Source organism: Macaca mulatta, chromosome 4, assembly GCF_049350105.2.
Source record: "Macaca mulatta isolate MMU2019108-1 chromosome 4, T2T-MMU8v2.0, whole genome shotgun sequence".
Taxonomy (NCBI): domain Eukaryota; kingdom Metazoa; phylum Chordata; class Mammalia; order Primates; family Cercopithecidae; genus Macaca; species Macaca mulatta.
Window position 1 is genome coordinate 12284228 of NC_133409.1, and position 27497 is coordinate 12311724.

The following is a 27497-nucleotide window of genomic DNA, read 5'->3' on the forward strand; positions in this document are numbered from 1 at the left end:
ATCCGTGATGCTTCCGCGTGCCGGAGAACCAGGTGCCACCTCAGAAGAGAAGCGGTGGGCGGCGAGCCGCGGGCCTTTGCTCTTAGCAGAAGCTCACCTGTAAGTTTTGGGAACTTAGAATCCGATGTCCTCCCTCTCTTCAGTCGTGAGGCGCAGCCTTCTGGCCGCTGGGTTCGTTCCTCCTTGACATCTCTGGAGACGCATCAAGGAGCTATTGTTCTCCGGCGTCGGAGGTTGCGCTGTGTCCGCGGCGCTGAGGGCTCCTTGCTAACTCGAACGTGGGGAAGGCGGCCCTGTGAGGTTTAGTGAACCCAACCAAAGAGGTCCTGCAAGTGGAGTAGACTCCCTGAAGCAAGACTGCCATCTGGACCGCCGAGTAAGGGCGGTGTTACCTGGAGAAGCAGTCTCTAAACACTTACTAGAGGAGCACGTAGTTCTTTTGATTGGTCTGTCCTTAGCCGGCTTTCTCGAACCTGTTCATCCCCAAAGGAGTGTCTTGTAGTAGGGTGATCTATTAGGATTAAAGTACATTCCAGATGGCCATAGTGTGTTCCCAGTGAATCAGATCAGTCTGGAGAAAATCTTTGCAACTTGTATCACAAGAGCGCTAAAAAATTGAAAACAAAAAGTCCAAAAGCCAAAGGGGAAAATGGGGAAGCACATGAACAGATGATTCTCAGAAAAAATAGTCATTTTTTATGTTCTATGTAATTCTGTGTTCCTCATGAACATAGAAAGTCGCTCCACCTCACTTACAATGGAAATACACATTGAAATTGCCTTTCCTGGTGGGAATGGAAAAATGGTTCAAGTTCTGTCGAGTTCAAAATTACTTGTTTTTTCTTATACCTTGAAGTTATACTTCTAACCCTAACCTTATTCTGAAGGTACAGCTCCACACGTGGAAACAATAGGTACACAAGGTTATTGCAGTGCTGTCATAGCAAAAGTTAGGGATAACCCAAATATCCATTAATAGAGAACTGATTGGGAATGGTGCATCCATACAGTAGAATACAGTGCAGCCATTAAAAAGATTCATAAAATAATCGTGTTGCTTTGAAATGAGTCTCAGGTTATATCAAGTATTCACTTAAATACTTAAGTATATTAAGTATTCACGTTATTCAAAAGCAAAAATAAGCATATATGCTTTTATTTACTTAAATATATAAAAATATATTTAATATGAATATTTATATATATATACTTATTTTGGGGGAGGAATTGGAAGGATATCCTTGAAACTTAAAATAGTTACCTATAAAGAGTGGTGGGAAAGAGTGGAGGGGAGACAAGACTTCTCTACTTTGAATTTTTCGTTTTACATAGCCAAAAAGTAAATAAAAAAGAAAACAAAATAAATCCTAAGGTTGAAAGCAAATAGAAACAAATGAACTTAACTAATACAACTAGCGATACACAGAAAAAATAATTTGGGGCTTTTTTTTTTTTTTTTTTTTTGAGACAGTCTCACTGTGTTGCCCAGGCTGGAGTGCAGTGGTGTAATCTCAGCTCACTGCAACCTCTGCCTCCTTGGTTCAAGCGATTCTTCCACCTCAGCCTCCTGAGTAGCTGGGATTATAGGCATGTGCCATCATCCCCTGCTGATTTTTGTATTTTTAGTAGAGATGGGGTTTCACCACGTTGGTCAGACTGGTCTCAAACTCCTGACCTCAGGTGATCTGCCTGCCTTGGTCTCCCAAAGTGCTGGGATTACAGGCATGAGCCACCACCACTGGCGCCTCCGAGCTTTTGAACACAGTACTCTAGTAGTGTATCTGTGTTGAGATAGTGTAGTCTTTCCTTATATGCAGGAGATTGCGAGCCACCACCACTGGTGCCTCCGAGCTTTTGAACGCAGTACTCTAGTAGTGTATCTGTGTTGAGATAGTGTAGTCTTTCCTTATATGCAGGAGATTGGATCTAGGACCTTCTGGGAGCCTATACAGAAATCTGCATACTAAAGTCCCAGACCTGAGCATAGGGAAAGTTGGTTCTTTGTATAGGCGTGTTTTGCATCCTGCTGTACTTCTGCTTTGTTTTCTTCCTTCCTTCTCTTTCATTTCTTTTCTTTTTTCTTTCTCTCCCTCTCTTCTTCCCGCCCTCCTTCCCTCCCTCCCTCTCTCCCTCCCTCCTTCCCTTTCTTCCTTTCCTTCCCTTGCTTTTCTTTTTTTTTCTTTTTTGAGAACAGGGTCTGACTGTCATCCAGGCTGGAGTGCAGTGGTACGATCACGGCTCACTACAGCTTTGACTTCCTGGGCTCAAGCAGTCCTCCCATCTCAGCCTCCCGAGTAGCTGGGACCACAGGCATGTGCCACCACATCTAGGTAATTTTTTTCTGTTTTTTTGTAGAGCGCTATGTTGCCTAGGCTGGTCTTGAACTCCTGGGCTCAAGTGATCCTCCCACCTAGCCTCCTAAAATGCCAGGATTGTAGGTGTGAGTCACCGTCCCTGGCCCCACTGTGTTTGGGTAAAAAGAAATCCACATATAAGTGGACCCTGGCAGTTCAAACTAGTGTTATTCAAGGGTCAACTGTGTATCCTAAGGATGAAAAAAGTGCAAAGGAGCTTTCAGCTTCACTGATTTATGATTAATGGTAACATTGTTACTGTGGTTTTGAAACTGTACTGCATATGGTAGGATAACATAAGTATTTTAATGTTACTGTGTACAAAGACTTGCAGTGTATGAGAAAATGAGATACAAATGCAAGATCAAAGAAGTTCAGAAAAGGGCCGGGTGTCTGATGCCTGTAATCCCAGCACTTTGGTAGGCCAAGGTGGGAAGATCGTAAGAGTCCAGGAGTTTAAGACCAGCCTGGGCAACGTAGCGAGATCTGTCTCCATTTTTTAAAAAATTTAAAACAATTTTTAAGAAGTTCATTGATCCTCGGGGGGAAGAAAACTAATATAAAGAATTTTAGGCCGGGTGCGGTGGCTCAAGCCTGTAATCCCAGCACTTTGGGAGGCCAAGATGGGCGGATCACGAGGTCAGGAGATCGAGACCATCCTGGCTAACACGGTGAAACCCCGTCTCTACTAAAAAAATACAAAAAACTAGCCGGGCGAGGTGGCGGGCGCCTGTAGTCCCAGCTACTCGGGAGGCTGAGGCAGGAGAATAGCGTAAACCCTGGAGGCGGAGCTTGCAGCGAGCTGAGATCCGGCCACTGTGCTCCAGCCTGGGCGACAGAGCGAGACTCCGTCTCAAAAAAAAAAAAAAAAAGAATTTTAAGAAGTTCAGAAAAAAATAGTCTGTAATATCGAGTTTAAACTGGAGGGCTGGGTGCAGTGGCACATACCTTGAATCCCAGTGCTTTGGGAAGCCAAAGTGGCCTAGGAGTTCAAGACCAGCCTGGGCAACACAGTGAGATCTTGTCTCTACAAAATACAAAATAATAAAATAGCCAGGGGTGGTAGCCTGTGCCTATAGGCCTAGCTACTTGGGAGGCTAAGGCGAGGGGCCCAATTGAGCCCAGGAGTTTAAAGTTACAGTGAGCTGTGATATCACCATTGCACTCCAGCTTGGGCAATAGACCCTATCAAAAAGAAAAAAAAAAAAAAGAAAAGAAAAAGGAAAAAAAAGTTAAACTGCAAAAAAAAAAAAAAAAATAATGTCCTAGTTCTGTGGACTGAAAGGGCCTAGAAGCACTAGGGTGACCAGTTGTTCCAGTTTGCCACAGACAGAGGGGTTTTCTCTGGATGCTGGACTTTCGGTTAAAACTGGAAGAGTCCCAGGTGAACCAGGATGTACAGGCATGGTCACCCTACAGTAACAGTGAGCACATCTAACACCCAGATCTTGGTTTCTAAATTCCATTTCCCACTAAAAAGATCCAGAGCTCCTTTGGAGAATTGGCTGATTCCAGCTCTGGGATGGGAAAAGTACAAGATGAGCCAGGTATTTCATTGTGCCTGAATGCAAAGGAAGTGCTTAGACCAATGAGGCTATGCCAGCTGTATTTAGGAGAACAAACAAAACTAATCCATAGCGAAAGACAGCAGATCAGTGGTTGACTAGGAGGGGAAGAGAGAAGGAATTCACTGGAAAGGAAAATGGGAGAACTTTTGGGGGTGATGGAAATGTTCTGTGTCATGGTTAACGGGGATGTATACATCTGTCAAAATTCATCAAATTGTGTCACTATATAGGATGCATTTTATTGCAAACCAAATGAGAAAAGCAAAGTCTGTTGAGAACTTGCCATAGCAAGGGAGTCAGCCACCATCCCTTATGTTTTGGCAGAGGTTCAAAGGCATGCAGAGGAGTGGGAAAGCTTTACAGTGGACAAAAGGAAAGGTTTCACAGGTATGCCTGATCGGAAGCTGTTGGCATGGGGAAGCTGGAAGCTAACTACAAGTTGGCATCCTATGGGCTTGGTTAAAGGAGGATATTTGGTTTTCTGTGAATGGTCATAAGCTAGAAATTGGGACAAAAATTAGGGAAGCTGTCCATTTTTAATCAAGTCCTGGCCATTTTGAGCTGATTGTCATAGAAGTTATTATTTAGCTTCCTGAATTGCTACCAGAGATAGCAATCCAGAGATACTAGAGATAGAGTCTGATTTCCTACAAGTCTGGTTGATAGCAGGTTTGGCTTTCAGGCTGGGAGGACAGCGCTTATGGTAGATAGGTGGTTGGTTTACTGGGCTAGTTGTTGCAGGTAATGGGTCAGAATTCTGCTTTTATGTATATTCTGGCCATTTTCCATTTGTATTTTCAGTCTCTCAAAAATAAATTTTAGAGACATGGGAGCCAGCTTGAAGGATCTCCCACAGGCCAAATTTAGGGCAGTTTTAGCGTCAAAAAGAAAATAAATACAATTGATTGCAAATACTAAATAAATAAAAATCTGCTATCTAGTACAGAGAAGAGAGAATAAGAAGAGGGAAACTATTTTTCCCTCATTAGTAGTGTCCATTACATCAATTCGATACTCTGAAAATTAGTTATTAAAGGGAGATAGCATTTACCCTGTTTGTTTTTTGTTTCATTTGTTTTTGTTTTTAAGACAGAGTCTTGCTCTGTCATCCAGACTGGAGTGCAGTGGCACGAACATGGCTCACTGTAGCCTTGACCTCCTGGTCTCAAGTGATCCTCCTTCCTCCTCAGAAGCTGGGACTACAGGTGCTCACCACCATACCTGGCTAAGTGTTTTTGCTTTTTTTTGGTTTTTTTTAAGAGATGGAGTCTTGCTATGTTGCCCAGGCTGGTATTGAACTCCTGGGCTCAAGTGTTGCTCCCACCTCAACCTCCCAAAGCATTGGGAGTACAGACATGAGCCACTGCTCCCAACCTACCCTGTTTTTTTTGTTTTTTTGTTTTTAATAAAGAATGTGGTTTATCCCCAGTTGATGAGGAAAAACTCTACTATAGGATGCCAGCTAATAAGTATAGAATAAAATATAGAATTAGAAAATAACCATGATGCAAACCTTAATGAAATAATTGACTCAGACAAGGACTATCAATGGACTTTAAAACCTTTAGATGAAAGACTGCTGGGAAATGCCATCAAAGTATCATTCTACAGGCTACTTACCTAATTGTAAAAGAAATTACAGGCTGGGTGTGCTGGCTTACGCCTGTAATCCCAGCACTTTGGGAGGCCGAGGCAGGCAGATCACGAGGTCAGGAGTTCAAGACCAACCTGGCCAACGTAGTGAAACCCCCATCTCTACTAAAAATACAAAAAAAAAAAAAAAAGGCCACAGTGGCTCATCTTTGTAATCCCAGCACTTTGGGAGGCCAAGGCAGGCGGCTCACCTGAGGTTGGGAGTTTGAGACCAGCCTGACCAACATGGAGAAACCCCATCTCTACTAAAAATACAAAATTAGCCGGGCGTGGTGGCACATGCCTATACTCCCAGCTACTACTCGGGAGGCTGAGGCAGGAGAATCGCTTGAACTCGGGAGGCGGAGGTTGTGGTGAGCCAAGATCGCGCCATTGCACTCCAGCCTGGGCAACGAGAGCAAAACTCCACCTCAAAAATAAATAAATAAATAAATAAATAAATAAATAAATAAAAGGCTAGGTGCAGTGGCTCATGCCTGTAATCCCAGCACTTTGGGAGGCGGAGGTGGGCAGATCACGAGGTCAGGAGATTGAGACCATCCTGGCTAACACGGTGAAACCCCGTCTCTACTAAAAATACAAAAAATCAGCTGGGCGTGATGGCGGGCGCCTGTGGTCCCAGCTACTTGGAAGGCTGAGGCGGGAGAATGGCATGAACCCGGGAAGCAGAGCTTGCAGCGAGCCGAGCTTGTGCCACTGCACTCCAGCCTAGGTGACAGAGTGAGACTCCGTCTCAAAAAAAATAAATAAAAATAAATAAAAAGTAAATTCAAATAAAAATACAAAAAAAATTAGTTGGGCGCAGGGGCATGCGCCTGTAGTTCTAGCTCCTCGGGAGGCTGAAGTAGGAGAATCACTTGAACTCAGGAGCGGAGGTTGCACTGAGCCAAGATCGCGCCATTGCACTACAGCCTGGGCGACAGGGCAAGACTCTCAAAAAAAAAAAGATAAAATACACCTGTATAGTGGAGCCATCTGGTGGTCACCATTTGAACCAACCCATCAAATTTAGTATCAGTAATAGTGGGACAACCTCCAGTTTACAGAAAATACAAGAGAAAGGGTTGTCATGCAAATCTAATAGTACTAGCAAAGATAATTATTCAAAAAAAAGTCATAAGACTATAAGCAATAAATATTGAGCAGCTGAGTTAGGCATACTATAGTCTCAGTTTCAATATCTAACCAGCTTCAAGTCACCATTTCGAATGAAATATCAGTACATGATGAAAGTTACTTACAACCATCCATTTCTTGGGTTTGTGCTACTGTTCAATGAGTGCCTAGTGAGGGCAGTACCACTAACTCCTGCACAACATTGAAATCAACTAGAGCTTTGCTTTACCTTAGTGCAATTTTTGGGAAAATGAGAAACCGCTTTCCCATACACACACAAAGTTATTTACATATTAGTGTATTAAAAAGTACATACAGGCTGGGCACGGTGGCTCACGTCTGTAATCCCAACACTCTAGGAGGCTGAGGTAGGTGGATCATTTGAGGTCAAGAGTTCATGACCAGCCTGGCCAACATGGTGAAACTCGGTCTCTACTAAATATATATATACATATATTTACATTTTTTAAAAATAAAAAATGTGGTTTATCCCCAGTTGATGAAGAAAAACTCTAGTATAGGATGCCAGCTAATAAGTATAGAATAAAATATAGAATTAGAAAATAACCATGATGCAAACCTTAATGAAATAATTGACTCAGACAAGGACTGTCAATGGACTTTAAAACCTTTAGATGAAAGACTGCTGGGAAATGCCATCAAAGTATCATTCTACAGGCTACATATATATATGTATACACACACACACACACACACACACACACACACACACACACACACAAAATTAGCCGGACGTGGTGGTGGGCGCCTGTAATCCCAGCTACTCAGGAGACTGAGACAGGAGATTCACTTGAACCCGGGAGGTAGAGGTTGCAGTGAGCTGAGATCGTGCCACTGCTCTCCAGCCTGGGAGAGGGAGCGAGACTCTGTCCCCCCGCCACCACCCCAAAAAAGAAAAGAAAAAACAAGGCTGGGCATCGTGTCTCACGCCTGTAATCCCAGTACTTTGGGAGGCCAAGGTGGGTGGATCACTTGAGGTCAGGAGTTCGAGACCAGCCTGGCTAACATGGTGAAACCCTGTCTCTATTAAAAATACAAAAATTAGCCGGGTGTGGTGGCGCACGCCTGTAATCCCAACTACTTGGGATGCCGAGGCAGGAGAATCTCTAGAACCCAGGAAATGGAGGTTTCAGTGAGCTGAGATCACGTGACTGCACTCCAACCTGGGGGACAGAACAAGACTCTGTCTCAAAAAACAAAACAAAACATAGTACTGAGTTAGATTGAGATTAAGTGAATTGGCCACTTCTTTGCCATAAGCCTAATACTTAGCCTATAACTTTTTTTTTTTTTTTGAGAAAGGATCTTGCTCTGTTGCCCAGGCCGAAGTGAGGGAGCACGATCTTGGCTCACTGCAGACTCCGCCTCCTTTGCTCAGGTGATCCTCCTGTCTCAGCCTCTCCAGTAGCTTGGACCACAGGCGCAAGCCACCTCTCCGGATCTGGGCTCACTCCAACCTCTGCCTGCTTGGTTCAAACGATTTTCCCACCTCAGCCTCCTGAGTAGCTGGGATTACAGGCACGTGCCACCATGCCCGGCTAGAGACATGGGTAGAGACAGTAGAGGCAGAGTTTCACCATGTTGGCCAGGCCGGTCTTGAGCTCCTGACCTCGTGATCCACCTGCCTCGGCCTCCCAAAGTGCTGGGATTGCAGGCATGGGCCACCGCGCCAGCTGACTTCTCTTATCTCTTATGTGGTGAAAACAGAAAAAGAGAGCTCTATGAGATCCCTTTTATAAAGGCACTGATCTCATTCCTGAAGGCCCTACCTTCATGACCTAATCACCTTCCAAGGGCCTCACCACCTACCTCCACATTAGGGATTAAGATTTCAACATGAATTTTGGGTGGATGCAAACATTCCATCTATTGCAGAAGTACAGAGGAAAAAAAAAAATTTGCAGTAAGTCTAGCTTTTGGTATTGGCACCCAGAAATCCAGGGATTCTGGAGAGATCAGAGTTGTTGGTTAAAAACATTAATGTTAATCCACAGTGCTCTCAAGAACTCACATCTGGTATGACTATGACCATGTCATGCTGTTTCACCAGTTAGTACCTCTGCTGGGTCCATTCTTTCTGTCTGGAATGCTCTTTCTACTCTTCTATGCCAGGTTATCTCCTATTCACCATTAGCAATTAGCCTAAGAAACATTATTTATTTACCTTAGTTTGTGTCAAGCATAGAGATTTGTGGTTTTACAGATAGGGAAGGCAAACCAAACTTCCTAGTCTTCTTTTTCTAATCTAGCGGATTTTACACTGACTTATGTGATTTTACTGTGAGCAGCAATGCAGCATATCAACCCAATGTATCTAATCTTTCAGATTTAGTGAACATTTAGATCTTTTAAATTATAATTAAAGCTAATAATGTTTAGTCTTCATTTTCTCTGCAGACGACAAAGACTTCTGACATTCTAAGTTTTTTTTTTAAAAAATTAAGTAGGTTTTTATAATTTTTACTAGGCTATTATTAAAATACTATTTCAGAAATTCATATGTTGATGAGATATCTGCGTTCTCGTGTATGTTGCAGCACCATTCACAATAGTCAAGATAAAGACTCAGTCTAAGTGTCCATCAACAGATGAATGGATAAGGAAAATGTGGTATATATGGCCAGGCATGGTGGCTCATTTCTGTAATCCCAGCACTTTAGGAGGCTGAAGTGGGAGAATTGCTCGAGGAGGGTTTGAGACCAGCCTGGGCAACAAAGTAAGACCCCATCTCTAAAAAAAAAATAAAAATTAGCCAGGCATGGTGGTGTGTGCCTGTAGTCCCAGCTACTTGGGATGCTGAGGTGAGAAGATTTCATGAGCCCAGGAGTTCAAGGCTGTAGTGAGCTATGAATGCACCTCTGCATTCCAGCCTGGGTGACAGAGGGGAGAGACCCTATCCCAGAAAGAAAGAGAAAAGGAGAGAAAAAGAAAAAGAAAATGTGGTGTGTATATATATACATGTACATATCCATGTATATATGTAAGAATACTATTTAGCCACAGGAAGACATTATATTAAGTGAAATAAGCCAAACACAGAAATACTGCATGTTCTCACTGATATTTGAAAGCTAAAAAAGTTGATCTCATAGAAGTAGAAAGTAGAATAGTGGTTACTAGAGGCTGGAAAGGGTGGGGGTAGGGAGGGGACAGCCAGAGGTTATTAACAGATACAAGAGTACAGCTAGATGGGAGGAATAAGTGCTAGTGTTCTACAGCACTATAGGGTAACTATAATAACCAGCAATTTATTGTATATTTTCAAATAGAAGAGCAGATTTTGAATGTTTTCAAACAAAGAAATAATAGGTATTTGAAGTGATAGATGTGCCAATTACCCTGATTTCATCACTACACATTGTATACATGTATGGAAACATCACAGTATACTCCAGAATATGTACAGTTATTATGTGTCCATTAAAAATAATATTATGACTATAAATTATTTTATAAATTTATACTCTGTCTCTAATTCTAAAATAATAATAGTAAAAAAATAAATATAGAATTAGGTTTTAAACATTCTGAACTCCTTGGTGGGAATGAGGAGCATCCGTTAGTCAACAGAGGTAACAGAGGTATGGGTAACTCAGAGTCAATTATTCTTGGAAACAGGCTTGTCCAGCTACTGGAAAAAAATCCCTTTACTGGGAAAAATAAAGGCACACTTTGCATGGAATTTCCCTGTCCTGATCCCTGTAATTCTTTCCTGGTTGCCCATTCGGTACAAATAACAGCAGCTTTCTGAAAAGGATTTAGCATGCCAGAATGACTAGGCGTTGCTGTACTCCTTCCAACATCCCAGTACACACTACTGGGAGCCATGTTCCTCCTCTTGCACAATCTAGGAACTTCTAAATTGTGTTTGAGTCATAGTGTCTTCAGGCCAGGAGATGAATTACGGCCGTTGTAAGCCAGTGTTTCTCAACAAGTGTGCTGTTGTTTTTGGACAAGACAATTTGTGTGTGTGTGAAAAGAATTTTGTGGACGTTTAGCATCCCTAGACCAACCCACTAGATACCAATAGCACCTCTCTGTTTATGTGACAACTGAAAGTGTCCCTTTCTATATTTTCAATACTGCCCCCTCCCATCATACCCTTGATGAGAACCCGTGGTCTAAGGTAAGCATGGCTATCATGGTCTTTACCAAATAGTGGTGGTGCTCAGTCTTCTTGCAGGCAGAGTTGGACAGTTGAGCAGTTCTGACTGGGATCAGAGGAAATCTCTCGGGGTTTCTGAGAAAAATTTTCCTTCCTGAGAAGAGAGTGGCACACAAGATGAAATGTTTTCCCCCTCCCTCCCTTCCTTGTCTCTTACTAGGCTGTGAGAGGCTGTGATGCTTGCACCTATAGAAACCATCTTATGATGATGAGGCAACAAGTTGGAAAATGAAAGCAGGCTGCTGGGAATTCAGAGTCAAGAATGGAAAGTCCCTGGATCCTCGATGACCCTGTTAATCTTCCAATCTCACCAAGGGACTGCCAGTTCTTGGGCTTTTTATTAGGTAAAACAGATATGTCCTTATATTTAAAACCCTGTTCATCAGGATTCCTGTTACCCATAGCCAAACACATTCTAACTTACTTAGGAAGGGCATTTATATGATAAACAGGTGAAATAAAATGGAGAGGTGCCAGCAAAACTAGGTTTTTCTGTGACACTTTGCTTTATTGTTGTTGTTTTTACATTATGATGTACATAGCCCTTGTTTTATAATTTAATAAAGCAAAAATTTAGAAGTCATTATTCATTTCCAGAAAACCAAACTTTTATAAGACAAAAAGCTAGCTACAATAAAAATATAAGGGTCTTGAAGCATTTTATTTTCAGAACTTTTTTTTTTTTTCTTGAGACAGGGTCTAACTCTGTTACCCAGACTGCAGTCCGGTGGTGTGATCTCGGTTCACTGCAGCCTTCACCTCCTGGGCTCAAGCAACACTCCCACCTCAGCCTCCCAAGTAGCTGGGACTACAGGTGTGACCTACCACACCCAGCTCATTTTTGCATTTTTTGTGGAAACAGGAGTCTCACTATGTTGCCCAGGCTGGTCTCAAATTCCTGGGCTCACCTCCCAAAGTGTTAAGATTACAGGCGTGAGCCACCATGCCTGGTCTATTTTCAGAACTTTTCAAAATGCTATTCTGTTTGCCTCTGATGCTTGCTAATTATGTTTAACCTTATGGATGCAACAGTAAGATCTTGTTTGGTCGAACACTCAGTCAAATCTCTTCAGTTTTTAAAAGGACAGTTTTTTGTTCCCCACAAATTAAAGACCCACTAGAACAGGAGACAGTCCATTCAAAAACTCCGTGCCTGTTGACAAACTGCAAATCCGTATTTCTGCCAGAGGAATTCTGCCTTAAGCAGTGGTTCTACTGTGGACCACATTGACTGCCTGTTAGGCTTGTTTTTGTTGCTCTTCCCTGTCTTTGTTAACCTCTAAATAGTTTTCTCCCAGTGCTACTGGCCAATCCAGGTCTTCAGCTTTTCTTGTTGACTAACAGTCGCCCCCTAGTTGGTCCTCTGCCACCCATCTTTGCTTCCCATCAAAACTGTCTCCTACACAACAAGCCTTTTCTAAGCACAGTTCTGGGAGATTTCCACTCCTGGGAAAATGAAGTAGACATACTTTGCCATGTTCCTCTCACCAAGTACGGCTGAAAATCCTGAGTATTATATGTAAAACAAGCAGAAGAAGACTAAAAGGCAAACTGGCTATGGATTTCAGGATCCAAGGACTGACACAGGAGTGACTCCCTGTGTTTCGTTTTTGCTTCATATATCCCAGAAGCCAGCAATCTGTAAACGTCAACAAGCATAGACCAAAAACAGCCCCCAGCAAAAGCCTCTTATGTATAACTAAAGGTCCAGGAAAGGAGGCAGTCTACCAAGACAGAAAACCTTTAGACAGTAACTGCTCTACTCCAGGCAGACAACAGAGAAGAATCTGTAGCCTACTCCCATCCACTCAAGCAAAGGCTCCTGATGAAAATGCCAGTGGGCTGTGATGTGATTAATTAGGCAGGACACCAGGGTAGGCTTATCATAATCTGGGCACACAGAATTGCAGTCATTTGGCACACCTTTTCAGCAAAGTGAAAAATAGGAATTGCTTTATAGTACTGTGGGAAAGAGCACCGCCTGGTGATGAAACAAGAACAAAACATCTAGAGGCTGTGCTGCTGAGCCTGGGAGTGAAGTAGGGAATGTACAGTCAGGAGAAGGGACTGATGGAATGTGCTGGTCTGTTCCCGATGGAAGCTAGGCTCATCTTCCCTAAGAGGGAAGAATCAGTATGTAATGTGTCAACCAGTGCGGGACTCAGGGAAGTCCAAGGTCATTGGGTTTCTGGAGGGGAAAAAGAATAGAGGAAAAGGTATAGACAGAGAAAGAGATGGGGAATGATGTTTCTTTGGTCCTCACAACCCAACATCTAGGGAAGTGAGGGCCTGCATTAGTCTCGTGTGACAGATGGGACAGCAGAGGCACAGAGAAGTTAGATGGCAGCACAGATAAGAGGTAAAGCTGGTGTGCTCATGTGATCACTTGCTTATGTGAGCATAAGTAGTTCTGGTTGTCATCTCACTATAGCCCATTTGAAGGCAGAAGGAGGAAAATTGCCCACTACACCAAAATTGCACTCAGCCAAACTTGCCACCAAGAGCTGAACAGTCGCCACGATGCTGAGCATGGAAGGCAGGGAGGGGTTCGTGGTAAAGGTCAGGGGCCCTGGTCCTGCTCAGCCGATGAAGTGATGCACTTCCCTGATTGCAAAATACAAAATGGCACATCAGATATTTGTTTCATCTACATCAGAGAAGGCAGACCAAGTGGTGAGGCATTTGTTGAACTTGAATCTGCAGATGAAGCGAAATTGGCTTTGAAGACAGAGAAACTATGGGACACAGATACGCTGAAGTATTCAAGTCTAACAGTGTTGAAATGGATTGAGTATTGAAGCACACAGGTCTGAATAGCCCTGATACTGCCAGTGATGGCTTCGTCTGGCTTAGGGGACTTCCGTTTGGCTGTAGCAAGGAAGAGATTGTTCATTTCTTTTCAGGGTTGGAAATTGTGCCAAATGGATTAACACTGCGAGTGGACTTTCAGGGGAAGCCTTTTTGCAGTTTGCTTTGCAGGAGGTAGCTGAGAAGGCCTTGAAGAAACACAGGCAAAGAACAGGGCACAGGTACATTGAAATCGTCTAGAATAGCCAAGCTGAAGTTCAGACCTACTATGATCCCCCTCACAAGCTCATGGCTGTGCAGTGGCCGTGTCCCAATGATAGGCCAGGGGCTGGCCGAGGATATAATAGCATTGGCAGAGGAGCTGGGTTTGAAAGGATGAGGCAGGGTCCCTATGGTGGAGGGTATAGAGGCTATGATGACTATCGTGGCTGTAATGATAGATGTGGATGTAGGTCTGATAGATTTGGAAAAGACTGCATTTACTGTTTTTCAGGAATGTCTGATCATGGATGTGGAGATGGTGGGTCCAGTTTCCAGAGCACCACAGGGCACTGTGTACACACTAGGGGGTTACCTTACAGAGCCACTGAGAATGATATAATTTCTGTTCACCTCTTAACCCCGTGAGAGTACATATTGAAATTGGACTCAATGACAGAGTTTACTGGTAGGGCAGATGTTGAGTTTGCTGCTCACGAGAATGCTGTCGCAGCTATGGCAAAAGACAAAGCTAATAGGCAGCACAGATATGTGGAGATCTTTTTAAATGCTGCAGGAAGGAGTAGGGGGGTTTATGGTCACAGCTATGTAGGACCTTTTTTTTTTTTTTTTTTTTTTTGAGATGGAGTCTTGCTCTGTCACCCAGGCTGGAGTGCAGTGGCGCGATCTTGGCTCACTGCAAGCTCCGCCTCCTGGATTCATGCCATTCTCCTGCCTCAGCCTCCCGAGTAGCTGGGACTACAGGTGCCTGCCACCACGCCTGGCTACTTTTTTGTATTTTTAGTAGAGACAGGGTTTCACCATGTTAGCCAGGATGGTCTTGATCTCCTGACCTCGTGATCCGCCCACCTCGGCCTCCCAAAGTGCTGGGATTACAGGTGTGAGCCACCCCACCCAGCCTGTAGAACTTTTTTTGAATTCTACAGCGGGGGCAAGTGGTCGTGCTTATGGTAGCTAAATGACGGGAGGGAAGGGCTTATCCAACCAGTCTAGTTATACAGCTAAGTGGTGGTTATGCGGGTGGTTATGGTGGTCAGAGCAGTATGAGTGGTGGTTATGGTGGTCAGAGCAGTGTGAGTGGTGGTTATGAAGGTGGTTATGGTGGTCAGAGCAGTGTGAGTGGTGGTTATGAAGGTGGTTATGGTGGTCAGAGCAGTGTGAGTGGTGGTTATGAAGGTGGTTATGGTGGTCAGAGCAGTGTGAGTGGTGGTTATGAAGGTGGTTATGGTGGTCAGAGCAGTGTGAGTGGTGGTTATGAAGGTGGTTATGGTGGTCAGAGCAGTGTGAGTGGTGGTTATGAAGGTGGTTATGGTGGTCAGAGCAGCTGAGTGGTGGTTATGGTGATCAGAGCAGTATGAGTGGTGGTGATTGTGGTCAGAGCAGTGCGATTCGTGGTGATGGAGGTGGTCATGGTGGTCAGAGCAGCTGAGTGGTGGTGATGGAGGTGGTTATGGTGATCAGAGCAATGTGAGTGGTGGTTATAGAGGCGGTTATGGTGGTCAGAGCAGTGTGAGTGGTGGTTATGGTGGTCAGAGCAATATGAGTGGATATGACCATGTTCTGGAGGAAAACCCCAGTGACTGTCAGTCAAACCTTGCTCAGATAGAGAAGGAGCACTAAAGAGCTACTCCAGATATAAAAGATGTGCATTTATGGGAGTTGAATAGAATGGGAGGGACATCTAGTATATCCAGTATGATGGATAAATGGGAAATATAATTTATTCTTAGTCAGCTTCTCTTTGTCTTCTTTCTTTCTCTTTTTTTTTTGAGATGGAGCCTCTCTGTGTCGCCAGGCTGGAATGCAGTGGCACAATCTTGGCTCACTGCAGCCTCTGCCTCCCAGGTTTAAGCGATTCTCCTGCCTCAGCTTCCCGAGTAGCTGGGAATACAGGCACTCGCCACCACGCCCAGCCAATTTTTGTATTTTTAGTAGAGACGGGGTTTCACCATGTTGGCCAGGATGATCTCGATCTCTTGACCTCGTGATCCGCCCGCCTCGGCCTTCCAAAGTGGTGGGATTACAGGCGTGAGCCACTGCGCCCAGCCTCTCCTTTTAAAGAAAACAAGCAAAATTTACCAGTTTTGCATTACAGGCTTGTGACACTACATGCTTACTGTAAAAGTGGAAGATTATTTTAAAACTTTGAGCTCAGTAGTTTTGAACACTGAACACTGAAACATTCATCTATGACATAACAATAAGTTCAGTATTGACCATAACTATTGAAATAATTTTCAGCTTTCCTCAAGTTAGTTACGTTGTAGGAGTGTACCTAAGCAGTAGGCATATTTAGGTTGATGCAGTTTCACTTATATTAAATGTTGCTCTTATACCACAAATACATTGAAAATTTTGGAGACACGTTGAGAAACATGCTTTTCTGTAAAACTCAAATATAGAGGCTGTGTATACGATTCAAAATGAAAACATTCGGCATGTTTGTTAATTTTAGCTTTTTGGTTTAATATCCTCTAAGGCATGTGAGTGTACACTTGAGTGTATACTTTTACTTTTTTTTTAAGATATGGGACAATTTTAAGATGTAATACTAATACTTTAGGAGTTTTGTCATGTCATTTGTATGGAATTCTGAGGCTTTCGTTTAAATCTTTCCTTGTGATTTCCATTTAGAAGTAATGTACTAAGTGAAACTTGTTAAATCTTCCTTTTAAAAAAAAAAAAGGTAAAGCCTCAACTTGGATGAAGTAAGCTGCTTTCAAGTCCACTCCTTGAAACACACACAACAGAATTTCCATATGTACATACAAAAACAGAAGCCCTTTGCACTTGTTGCCCAGGCTGGAGTGCAGTGGTGCAATCTCGGCCCACTGCAACCTCCACCTCCCAGGTTCAAGCTATTCTTCTGCCTCAGCCTCCCAGGTAGCTGGGATTACAGGCATGTACCACCACGCCTGGCTATATTGTATTTTTTGTAGAGACAGGGTTTCTCCATGTTGGTCAGGCTGGTCCTGAACTCCCAACTTCAGGTGATCCACCCGCCTTGGCCTCCCAAAGTGCTGGGATTACAGGTGTGAGCCACTACGCCCGGCCAGAAGCCCTTTTTTTCAAAGATGAGGTCTCACTGTTCGCCAGACTGGAGTGCAGTGGTGCAGTCAGAGCTCACTGCAGCCTTGAACCCCAGGGCTTGAGCAATCCTACCTTAGCTTCCTGAGTAGCTGGGACTATAGGCAAATACCACAACACCTGGATTTTTTTTTTTTTTTTTGAGATAGGATCTCACTCTGTTGCCCAGGCTGGAGTGCAGTGGTACCATCACAACACACTGCAGCCTCTATCTCCTGGGCTCAAGTGATCCTCCCACCTCAACCTCAGTAACTGGGACTACAGGCGCACACCACGAGACCTGGCTATTTTCTTTTTTGGAGGGATGGGGTCTCCCTGTATTGCTGCTGGCTGATTTAAAAAAAAATTTTTTTTATAAACAATAAACAAAATACACACACACACATGTGTGTGTGTGTGTGTATATATATATATATATATATATTTTTTTTTTTTAACAGGTGTGGCGGGGTGGCTTACACCTGTAATCCCAGCACTTTGGGAGGCTGAGGAGGTGGGCAGATCATCTGAGGTTGGGAGGTTGAGACCAGCCTGGCCAACATGGTGAAACCCCATCTACTTAAAACACAGAAATTAGCCAGCTGTGGTGGTGCACACCTGTAGTCCCAGCTCCTTGGGAGGCTGAGGCACAAGAATTGCTTGAACCCGGGAGGCAGAGGTTGCAGTGAACCGAGATTGCACCACTGCACTCCAGCCTGGGCGACAAGAGTTAAGACTCAGTCTCAAAAAAATAAAAAAAAATTGTTTATACAGACAGGGTCTCGCTTTGCTGCCCAGGCTGGTATTGAACTCCTGGCTTCAAGGGATCCTCCCACCTCAGCCTCCCAAAGCACCGGGATTACAGGTGTTAGCCACTACAAATGCTTAGCAGCATAAAGGCACAACTTAGCTTCAGAGAATGTAATCTAAAGTATGTGTAAGCTTATCAGACTGATATGATAAAAGTAAGGTCCCTTATTTGGGACATCCTTATTTTATGCCCATAAACCTTTGAACTGAACAACAAGTCTCCCTCTCAGTAGAAAAAACCTTAGATACAGGGCAAGGACATTTTGTTCTTGTTCTCTAGGAAAAAGTGAGAGAAAAAAAAATGCTTCATTAGCCAAATGATCCAGTAAGTTTGAGTAGTACCACTGCCCCTGACGGGAATGAGCACATGGTAATGAGGGCAGATTTGGGTAGGAGGCGGCTAAAAGAAGCTGCTGTGGAGATGATCAGGGCCCCAGAGGCTTCCTTAATAAGGAAAACTGGGCTGTCTAAGGCTATGGCCAGAAGGCAGGGAAAACTTAGGCATGTTTCAGGCAAACAAATGTTTCCAGAGGTCCATTCTCCGAGCAGGGCTCAGCAGTGAGAGTGCAGGAGGTGGAACTGTGTGGCACACCAGCTGGTTATATTCCATCTAGGACTGTAAGTGAAAGCCAGGACACAGACACGAATCTGGCCCCAAAAGAAGGGATTGGCAAGGGCCAGGGAATGTTCGGGGGCCTCAAACACTGAACTTAGGGAGTGAGCAAGATACACAGGATAAATGTCAGCAGATAGGTGTGCCTACTCTATACAGGAATCTTACTAGAAGGCACAGAAAAGATAATATATATTTAATAAGTGTTTTAAGGATAAACCATGGCATAGCTTTGACCTAGGTAGTTTTCTAAAATCTATGTAACTTCAGCCTTGACTTTTGGAAAGCTGGAGTCAAGTGATAATTTTAATGTCATTTGGGCTGTCCCTGACCTTGTGCTAGATGAGCGATTATGTAACAGCATAGGTTACCATCATATTCAACCAGGCTAACATCATCAGTCATATGAACATGCCATGCCATTTGTATTATTATCAATGTCTAGATAGTCAATAGATATAGTGTAGGGTGAAAATATTCTTAAGTTCTATATTCAGTGAAATTCTGTCAGTTAAAATATAAATGTGTATATACTATGCAATAACTTTAAATGAGCTAAATACATCTCATTCTGATTAATATCATTTATCTTCGTATACACATTTGTTGATTCAAAAGGACATAATGGTCTTTCTAAAGTTATCTGGCTAATAACGTACTCTTTTAATGGCCTTTATTAACTTTCCACTGCACTTAGCTTTTTTATTTTTTTTAAAGAGAGCAGAGTCTCACTCCATCACCCAGGCTGGAGGGCAGTGGAATGGTCATAGCTTACTGCAGCCTCTAACTCCTGGCTGAAGGGATCCTTCCATCCCAGCCTCCCGAGTAGCTAGGAATACAGGAGAGTACCACCATGTCTGACTAATTTTTATTTCTTGTAGAAATGGAGTCTTGCTGTGTTGCCCAGGCTAGTTTTGAACTCCTGGCCTCAGGCGGTCCTCCCACCTCAGCCACCAAAAGCACTTGAAATACAGGCATGAGCCATCATGCCCAGCCTATTTAGGTTTTTTTGTTTTTTTTTTTTTGAGACCAAGTCTTGTTCTGTTGCTCAGTCTAGAGTGCAGTAGTGTGATGTTGGCTCACTGCAACCTCTGCCTCCCAGCCTCAAGCAATTCTCCTGCCTCAGCCTCCCGAGTAGCTGGGACTACAGGCGTGCACCACCACTCCTGGCTAATTGTTTTGTATTTTTTGTTTTTTTTGTTTTTTGTTTTTTGTTTTGAGATGGAGTGTAACTCTTGTTGCCCAGGCTGGAGAGCAGTGGCGCAATCTTGGCTCACTGCAACCTCCACCTCCCGGGTTCAAGCAATTCTCCTGCCTCAGCCTCCCGAGTAGCTGGGGTTACAGGCGCCTACCACCATGCCCGGCTAATTTTTATATTTTTAGTAGAGATGGGGTTTCACCATGTTGGTCAGGCTGGTCTTGAACTCCCGACCTCAGGTGATCCGCCCGCCTCAGCCTCCCAAATTGCTGGGATTACAGTCGTGAGCCAGCACGCCCAGACATTTTTTTGTATTTTTAATAGAGATGGGGTTTCACCATGTTGGCTAGGCTGGTCTTGAACTCCATACCTCAAGTGATCCACCCGCCTTAGCCTTCCAAAGTGCTGGGATCACAGCCATGAGCCACCATGCCTGGCCCTATTTGGGTTTTTTAAAAGTTCATAATAATTATCTTTGTACATAAAACCTAATTATTAAAATTAACTTTCAGCCATGATTGTATAATGGTTAATATTTAAAAATAGAAAAAATAAAAGTTTCACAATCACTATAAATATTATGGGATTGTGCCCTTGCAATAATACATACAACACTTACACTTCATCTAATAGTTCTGCAATGACCTCTGCAGTAATCTAGCAGCTGACATGCTGAGAAATTATGTCAGGTATTTAAAATTAATTAATTTTAAACTACTATTAAATGTTTTAATAATTTATTTTGAATAAAACTTCAGATTCATTCTTGAATTTCAGAAGTTCATTCTCTGATGGTAATATTTGCATTTGATCAGATATTGATCCTAACAGCTGGTCACTAGGCATTCAGCTAAAGCATGCATTTCTTGCATGTCTAAATTCTTTAGAAAGTGACTAGAATTGTGGCATAACATTTCTTGATAGTCTGTGGATATTAATTGATATCTTAACATTTACTAATTACCAGTTACAGAAACCTTAATCAACTTTTTGTGACAAAGACTTGTCAAATAGTCACCAAATCCATTTCCTCTTCTTCCTGGTCACAGAGGTATGGCCAGAATGTGGCCACGTAGCTGAGCTCCGGATAATCCAGAGGGGATATATGATGTTTCCACTCCACAACAACCTTTCTCACTCTCTTTGCCTTCTTCCAACTGGATGGAGAGGAAGCCAAGGACCTAGAGGAGGATGAAGCCATGAAGTGGAAGCCAAGGAACCTCTGCACGAGACTGTGATGAGAATGTAAACCGTGGAGAAGCAGGAATATATCTGTCAAAGCAGCGAGTGTTACTCTTCTAAAGGAATTTCAAAAAATGTTTGAAGACAACTCAGGAAGTCTTTAAGATCCAAAGCTGCAGCTATGCATAGCACTTTCTAACTGTAAAGGTCACGCTTGGGCTGACTGGGGGTGGGTGATCCTCCGGCAAGAAGGGGAATTTAGGTTCTCTCCTAAAATCCCCACTGAAATGACTCATAGAATATATAGACTGGAGGGGAAAAGTCCACATTCAAGCTGGAAATGTTGGGTACTGTTCAAATACCAAAAATATGGGAGATTTTGAGATTCCACCATAGCACTGATGTGTGACTATTACACAATGAATAACAGTGACTCATGGATGAGATCATGAAGTGATATTCCTTTATTGCCCAATAGGTCATTAAATTTGCTTCATGGGCTTGTTTTTTCTTTGTCCCTGGAGCAAATGCTGGTCCCATGACTTTTTTTTTTCTTTTTTTGAAACAGGGTCTTACTCTGTCACCAGGCTGGAGTGCAGTGGCATGATCATGGCTCACTGCAGCCTCAAACTCCTGGGCTCAGGTGATCTGCCTCAGCCTCCCAAGTAGCTGGAACTATAGGCATGTGCTATCACGCCCAGCTTGGTCCCATGACCTTTTAAAAAATATGTTCTTTAGTAATAAAAAGTCTTATAATCACTTTAAGTCAGAACACAGGCTCAATTCACTATCCAAAATGCTCATTGCCATGTGAGAACCAAAACTCCGAAAGTGATTTACAGTCAAGACTTCTTCAACACAGGCCTCTAGTAGACCAGCAGCCTACTGAGGGAGAAAGATGTTGGCAGCTGGCAGGTGTCTTCTCTAGCGTCTTGCCTTCTGCTGCTGCTCTTCATCTTTGAGCATGCTAACCATGGTTCCTCACATGTCCAGGGATTGGCCTGGAGAGGAAGCAGGTGTGGGGTTATATTTATATTGCTCACGGTGGTGGCATGTGGGTGGAATACAGGGAAATCTTACATTCTGTCTTGCCTGACAGTTGCTTTAAGTGGACTCTTATATAAGATTTTGGAGAACACCCCATCGCTGAGAATGTCTCTTAGAGTTCAATCTAAAAGTCGGGAACCTACATTGTGTTCCAGGGAAGCTTAAGAAAATTAGGTCTCTGCTTGATTTGGAAAGCTTAAGATTGAACCTAAATGAAAATCAGGTCAATAAAAAGTCAGAGTTTAACAAAGATAGATGTTATGTCCCAGAGACCAGACACATTTTTTCTTTTTTTTCTTGAGACGGAGTATCGCTCTGTCACCCAGGCTGGAGTGCTGTGGTGCGATCTCAGCTCACTGCAAGCTGTGCCTCCTGGGTTCGCGCCATTCTCCTGCCTCAACCTCCCGAGTAGCTAGGACTACAGGCGCCCGCCACCATGCCCGGCTAATTTTTTGTATTTTTCGTAGAGACGTGGTTTCACCATGTTAGCCAGGATGGTCTCGATCTCCTGATCTCGTGATCTGCCCACCTCGGCCTCCCAAAGTGCTGGGATTACAGGTGTGAGCCACTGCGCCTGGCTGAGACCAGACACATTTAAGCATTACTTTCAAAATGGACTCAGAGAGATACCTGTTCTTCATTTAGTACTTGGAGACTAAGTCTTCTTATCCATGCCATCAAAAAAAATGGGAGTTGGAAAACATGCCACACATGTTAACAATGCATTTTAACTTAAAACATGTAAATACAATCAGATGAAGAACCAGAAAATTATTGGAGCTACTGCATCACCATACTAGTAATGTGTTGTCTCTAATTTCCATCAGTTCTCTGAAGTGGAGTGGAACTTAGACACCTGCAAACCAATCTGATCCCTTAAATGTTTAATAATTGACCCACTCTTAAATATTTGTTTTGTTCACATCTAACTGAACAGTGATCGTTTTTAGTGGCTCGCCTCTAGTGTACCATCATATAGCTGTCTAGTTCCCTCAAACTAAATATCTTTAGCATGAAAATGAAGTCTTATGCGATTTTATCTAATTTCTCACCAAAGGGTAAATGCAGACGTAAGCTGGCACTAGAGGAGGGTGATGCGGCCCGGATGGATAGAGTCCTGGGAGTTGCCTGGATGGGACACTGGTTCCCAGAAATACTCTGATATCAATACTGTTCTCAGTGGACCACGATCTGGCATGGGTGGTATGCGAGGCCATTCCTCCTGTGTACCTATTTTGGCTCCTCCGAGTAGATGTACAGTGTGGGGTGGTTGTGCTGGCCCAGAGATTCAGCCAGCCAAGATCCTATGCTTTGTCACGGCCCTCAGTGGTCTGGGCCACTCTTTAGTAGCTTGAGTAGCTCTTGAGAGTCATTCTTGGAACTGTGCACCTGAAATCAGTCTTACTCTATGACAAATCCTGGGATATGAACTAGAAGTTGGCAGTTTAATAATGACAGATCCCACCCCTTACATAGAATGCAGTGACCATGGTTTTTCTTTTTTTTTTTTTTTTTTTTTTTTTTTCCGTGGAGTAGTAATGGGGAAGAGGTGGTGTTCATTTCCATAAAGGAAGCAGGATGTTGCAGGAAGTCCTCATGAAGGGATCTTATGGAGGGCTCTGCCAGACTCTCAATATGGGATAACCCTTCTCTTTTGGCCTTCTGGGTCCCCAGCAAGTCTGAGTCTTTCACTAGACTAGGTTGGGAAGACTCAGCTGGGCCACTGTGAAGGGAAACTCCAGGAAACTGGGTCTTCACTGAGGCTACCAAGCAAATGTGATCTAAGGGGCAGATGGACCAAGGTCAGGGCAGAGAAGCAGTATCAAGCTTCAGGTCCAAGAGTGATGACCAGAGTCATGTGTAAGAGATGGGACAACAGGCCAGTCGGGAGTTGGGGAGACGGGGATAAGTTGGGAAGTTGCGTAGGGACAGAAGGAGGAGGAAAGTTTCAAACCTTGGGCTCCAATTAGATAAGGCTGGGCCCAATTATTTTGGGTTTGAGGAATGTGGGAGAGGGAGTGGCAGCTGTTTAAAGGCACAGAGTTACACAGGTTTAACAGCAATACACTTGACCCTTGAACAACATGGGTTTGAACTGCATGGGTCCACTTCTATGTAGATTTTCTTCTGCCTTGGCCCCCGCCCCGCCGAGACAGCAAGATCATCCTCTCCTCTTCCTCAGCCTACTCACCATAAAGATGAGGAGGATGAAGACCTTTATGATGATCCACTTGCACTTAATGAATAGTAAATATAACTTCCTTGATTTTCTTATTAACATTTTTCTTTTCTCTAGCTTACTTTACTGTAAGAACACAATATACATACAAAATATGTGCTAATCAACTTTGTTATTGTCCTCTCTGTGATGTATAATCTTTATGTTATTGCCAGTTAACAGCAGGCTATTAGTGGTTAAGTTTTTGGGGAGTCAAAAGTTATAGTCAGATTTCTTTTCTTGTTTTTCTTCTAAATTTTTTATTGGATTCTTTTTTTTTCTTTTCTGAGACAAAGTCTCACTCTGTTGCCCAGGCGGGAGTGCAGTGGGTGCAGTGGCGTGATCTCAGCTCACTGCAACCTTTGCCTCCCAGGCTCAAGCGGTTCTCTTGCCTCAGTCTCCTGAGTAACTGGGACTGCAGGTGCTTGCCACCATGCCCAGCTAATTTTTGTTTGTTTGTTTTGAGAAGGAGTCTCACTCTGTTGCCCAGACTGGTGTGCAGAGTGCAGTGGCGGGATCTCGGCTCACTGCAATCTCCACCTCCTGGGTTCAAGTGTTTGTTTGTTTGTTTGTTTTTGTTTGTTTTTGAGACTGAGTCTCACTCTGTCTCCCAGGCTGGAGTGCGGTGGTGAGATCTCAGCTCACTGCAACCTCCACCCCCCGAGTTCAAGCGATTCTACTGTCTCAGTCTCCCAAGTAGCTGGGACTACAGGTGCGTGCCACCACGCCTGGCTAATTTTTGTATTTTTAGTAAAGACAGAGTTTCACCATATTGGCCAGGCTGGTCTCCAATTCCTGACCTCATGATCCACCTGCCCCAGCCTCCCAAAGTGCTGGAATTACAGGCGTGAGCCACTGGGCCCTGCCAATTTTTGTATTTTTAGTAGAGATGGGGTTTCATCACATTGGCCAGGCTGATCTTGATTTCCTGACCTCAGGTGATCCGCCCACCTCGGCCTTCCAAAGTGCTAGGATTACAGGCATGAGCCACAGTGCTGGGCCTATACGCAGATTTCTGACTGAAGGGGTCAGCACCCCTGACACTGCATTGTTCAGGGGTCAACCGTACATTCATATCCCCCTTACTACCTACTAGCTCTATGAGTGACCTTGGTCAAGTCACTATCTTTGCTTACAGAAGGAATAAAGCATTTGACTTAGTAGCTAGCAACATGGAGGATCTGCTCAATGATGCTGATTCCCTCTTCCCTTTATGGATAGAATCAACTCGTGATTACCTGCCACACGTGTCCACTTTATCCCTTTGTTTAACAGAACACTTTTGTTCTGAACCAAGCTACTCCTTTCCTTTCTAATAGTTAATGTGTTCTTTGAGGATGCAATCTAATCGTAATTTTGCCTGAAGTGGGGAAAAAAATTAAGCTCACGTTGAAACCTTAATATATCTCTATAACCATTTTCTCTTTTAGCCTAGATCATTTCATTTTAGCAATTTAAGTACTACTTTTGGTCCTATTAACAATACCAATCTTGCAAAGGACAGGTTGGTACAACCAATTCTCAGATAAGAGAATTGCCTGGATAAGATTTGTGATCCCAAATTTTAAAAAAGCAGAAAAAACCCCCACAAACCACAGGCAGGAGGAAAGAAAAACAAGAGAATGTAGCTAAGATAATTCCGTTAATGATCAGTTTATGTCAAAGCATGTGGAAATAATGCCTCATAGGAGGATACGTAGCAATGACGATTTTTTAAAACTCATTTTCCCTTGTAGGTACAGAATTGCAAGTTTTTTCTGACTTCAGATGTGCAAAGCTGACTACGTCTGTGTGTGTGTGTCTACCTCTCTTGCCCAGACTGGAGTAAGGTGGCACAATCATAACTCATTGCAGCCTCAAAGTCCTGGTCTCAAGTGATCCTCCTACCCTCAGCCTCCTGCATAGCTAGGACTGCAGGCACGTGCTACCACACCCGGCTACCTTTTTTTGGTAGAGACAGAGACTTGCTATGTTGCCCAAGCTGGTCTCAAACTCCTGGCCTCAAGCAGTCTTCCCACCTCAGCCTCTCAAAGAGCTGGGATTACAAGCATGAACCACTGCACCTGGCCCCATACCTGACTACATTTCTCAGCTTCCTTTGTAGCTAGGCTGTGCTAGGTAGCCTTGTACCTAATTTTGACGAGTGAGCAGTGAGTGGAATTTGTTGGGTGAATCTACTACAAAGGATCCTTAAAATGGAGATAGTGGGGCCAGGCGCGGTGGCTCAGGCCTGTAATCCCAGCACTTTCGGAGGCTGATGCAGGCAGATCACTTTAGGTTAGGATTCGAGACCAGGTTGGCCAACACAGTGAAACCCCAGCTCCACTAAAAATACAAAAATTAGCCAGGCATGGTGGCACACACCTGTAATCCCAGCTACTCAGGAGGCTAAGGCAGGAGAATCACTTGAACTCGGGAGGTGGAGGTTGCAGTGAGCTGAGATCGCACCACTGCACTCCAGCGTGGCAACAAAGCAAGACTCTGATTCAAAAAGAAAGAAAGAAAAAAAAAGGTTGGGGGAGATAGTGGGAGGCCAGTCTTTTGTGCTTCCCCTTTCCTAGAAAGGAGATGAGGTTGCTGGTGCTGTGGAAGCTATTATGGGCCATGAGGCAGCTTTGAAGACAGAAAGCCTGCATCCTTGATGACTGGAATTTCATCCCAACCCAGGACTGACTGCCCCAGATCTTTGTTACATGAGGGAATACACTCTTCTGTGTTTAAGAAACTGTGGCTGGATCTGTTACTGGAATATGAATGCAGTTAATACCTGGCTCAAAATGACTTCATCTCAACCCACATTGGTTGCCTCTTCCAAACAATATATAGGTCTGCACTGTGGTGGGTCTCAGGATGGCTGGCTGCGATGTAGCCTTAGGAAGTTTATGAGAAATCCATATTCATGGTGTCCTGATGTTGCAGAGGACGTCCTGAGCTGGCTGGAGAAATGGGACACAGCTCAATCGACTGTAATCTAACTTCTGAGGCCATTCAGTAACCCCTACAGTGGCCACCTAAAAAAAAGGCAGCCAGGTGCGGTGGCTCAAGCTTATATAAATCCCAGCACTTTGGGAGGCCGAGGTGGGAGGATCACTTGAGCCGAGGAGTTTGAGACCAGCCTGGGCAACATGGCAAAACTCTGTTTCTACAAAAAATACAAAAAATTAGCCAGGCATGGTGGTATGCACCTGTAGTTCCAGCTTGGGAGGCTGAGGTGGGAGAATCACATGAGTCCAGCAAGTTGCTGCAATGAGCCATGATCACGCCACTGCACTCCAGCCTGGGCGACAAAAAGAAAAAGAAAACGGAGCCTATTCACTGGGTGTGGTAGACAAAGTGATAAACTTTTCTTTTACCTCCCATATCCCACAACCTTGGATGCGCTCACAGTCATGGTAGTGTTTTGTAATGATGTAGCTGATGACAGGTGTGATGTTGAAGATCCTTCTACCTGACTGCTGC

The 27497-nt window shown here is 43.8% G+C and overlaps 2 long non-coding RNA genes, 1 other non-coding gene and 1 pseudogene across 4 annotated transcripts in view; 3 read left to right on the forward strand and 1 right to left on the reverse strand.

Moving 5' to 3' along the window:
• Positions 1–24162, forward strand: LOC144340253 (uncharacterized). 2 transcript variants are annotated; one of them, XR_013416148.1, is made up of 3 exons: positions 1–99; positions 11038–11221; positions 20641–24162. It is a non-coding gene; the product is annotated as an uncharacterized LOC144340253 (long non-coding RNA). The 2 variants fall into 2 exon arrangements; XR_013416149.1 differs by lacking the exon at positions 11038–11221.
• On the forward strand, positions 6818–6941 carry LOC114677893 (U4atac minor spliceosomal RNA). Its single transcript, XR_003729319.1, has one exon. It is a non-coding gene; the product is annotated as a U4atac minor spliceosomal RNA (small nuclear RNA).
• On the forward strand, positions 13268–15630 carry LOC144340252 (heterogeneous nuclear ribonucleoprotein H2-like; annotated as a pseudogene).
• Positions 21725–27497, reverse strand: part of LOC144340255 (uncharacterized) — a 6848-nt gene continuing 1075 nt past the window's right edge. Inside the window, exon 2 of the long non-coding RNA XR_013416151.1 lies at positions 21725–21774. This is a non-coding gene — a long non-coding RNA (uncharacterized LOC144340255). The remainder of the gene's footprint in view (positions 21775–27497) is intronic.